Genomic DNA, 2,085 nt, shown 5'->3' with positions numbered 1-2,085 from the left:
TCAGATCAAACACACGTGGACAAAAGTAACTGAAGTAAACAGAAAATACAGTTTTTACATGATGATTTCATTTATTAAGGAAAAAAGTAAACAAAAGCACCGGGGGCTATGTGAAAAAGTAACTGCCCCTCAAACATAGTAAGTGGTTTGAGGGGCAGTTACTTGGGATGGAGCGTTTTTCATACATTTCCAGGAAGGATGTTGTTCCTCTTAGTAAATAAGCTCATTATTTAAAATCTGCATTTTGTATTTATTCCGGCTCTCTTTTTCCGATGTGATCATCAGGAAACTACTGTTTGTAGTCAAGATTTCCTTCATTTAAGCAAATGCGTGACAACCTTTAAGATAAATAAGGTTCAAACTGGCTGCAGTATTTATTAAACCATACATGCGAGAGGCTAAAGGGAAGTTTTTGAGTCCGTACATAAGTGGTGACTTAAATACAAAACACTTTTTTTCATGATTAACTTTTGCCTTATAAATGACTTCAGTCACTATCATAAAGTGCTGCTGGGGTGCTGTCAGCACATGGAGTAGTTTAGGCCATTAATGTCAGTGTATTTTCAGATTTCAAATGCATCTGTCTGAACTTTTCACTGACTAAACCTGTAACAAGACCTGACCAAATATGCTGTTGAATGTAAAAATATGTTTTTTAAGGAAATAAAAGACCTTTTTTTCCCCATTAACTCTGTTTTCTTGCTTTTTTTCTTCATTTTTTGGAAACAAACAAACCACAAAGCAACGCATTGAGACATGAGATACGTATTTCCATTTTATTAATGAAAAATGACAACTTTAGCTGTTAATGTACAAAAACATCTCATTTGTCTCCTTTTAGCAGTCAAGCAGTACTAAGCAGTAATACTGGACAAGAACATTTGGTATGGCAGTTAGCTTCTGCAGTACGGTTACCAAATCCAACTGAAGCAAATGATTCATATTCCAAAACTCTATCATACTGTTAGAGATGTTTTCTTGTGTATAAAGCACTTGTATGTTTAATATATTATCAGTACCAAATATCTACCGTATGTTTTCTGTAAAAATCTATTTAATCTATTTTACATTCTTTCCACTACGATCCCCTTTCAGAGCAAATCACCTTAAAACATATTTACACATATATGTCACAGTTATGCTTCATGAACATAACCAAAAACAAGTCTGTAGCAACTTGTGTTTAGATGTCTTTGTATATGAACAGCAATTTACAGTAAAAGTTGATTAAAAATCATCTGAATGTAAAGTGCAACTGGCTGATTTAAAATTCTTATTAGAAATTTAAAAAAGGAGAAAATTAGATTTGTGAAGTGTTGCCAGATTTGGGATTTTAGTCCTTAGGAATTCACCGTTGGCTATTGCCCAACTCCTAAGTGTGATGATCAGTTACTGCCAGTCATAGTTTAGGAAATGCAGCTTGTTGGTGGCAGTCCCATAAAGCATCTGATTTCCCACCATTTATTAACTGTGTCTGAATCTTTAATGGGATTCATATCCCCTGCTTAAATTGTTTGTGTGTACAATAACAGAAGAGCCAAACTTTGAGGAACAGCACTTGGTGTGAAGTAAAATTTAGCTTGGCCTCATTAAATAAAGTCATTGTATGAAAAGAAGCCATCAGTTTCTGGTGGGTTTAGGTGGGAGGCTCGCATTGATTTTCCACAGAATGTGAGAGTCTGCAGATGTGGATCAACTGAACACTTGCGACAGCTGTGTTACAAAAGAGAAGCCTGCTTTTTTTTTTTACCATAGATTGAACCGAAGACCCACCATTAGAAAAAAAACTTTACCTTCAAACACCACTGCCATAATAAGCTGCATTTTGTTTTTAATTAAAATTAGATCTAGCAACAGTAACTAAAGGGTGGAGTCTAGCAAAGTCACCATGTACACACTGGAGACATTAAAGTACTTCATTCTGCTACAAAGTAACAGAGCAACTCTTTTTTTCTGAATGCAGTTTGCTTAGCAGCATCTGTTAAATCATTGCATTTCTGGAGTATTAGCATTACACTTCTGCCTAACATAAAGCTATTCAACACTTACAACATGTTGGTGCTTCTTAAACATTTGCCTCACCTA

General features: G+C 35.1%; 1 protein-coding gene across 1 annotated transcript in view; it reads right to left on the bottom strand.

Moving 5' to 3' along the window:
* Positions 1–761: 761 nt before the first annotated feature.
* gas7b (growth arrest-specific 7b) overlaps positions 762–2,085 on the bottom strand; it is a 64,299-nt gene continuing 62,975 nt past the window's right edge. The window contains exon 14 of the mRNA XM_085415669.1: positions 762–2,085. This exon is cut by the window's right edge and continues 434 nt beyond it. The gene's annotated coding sequence lies outside the window, so the exon portion shown is untranslated.

The sequence above is a fragment of the Rhamphochromis longiceps genome, linkage group LG8 (assembly GCF_057381845.1).
Source record: "Rhamphochromis longiceps isolate RC_006_pf linkage group LG8, R_longiceps_female_GT1.1, whole genome shotgun sequence".
Taxonomy (NCBI): domain Eukaryota; kingdom Metazoa; phylum Chordata; class Actinopteri; order Cichliformes; family Cichlidae; genus Rhamphochromis; species Rhamphochromis longiceps.
This window is presented reverse-complemented; position numbering and strand designations above follow the sequence as displayed.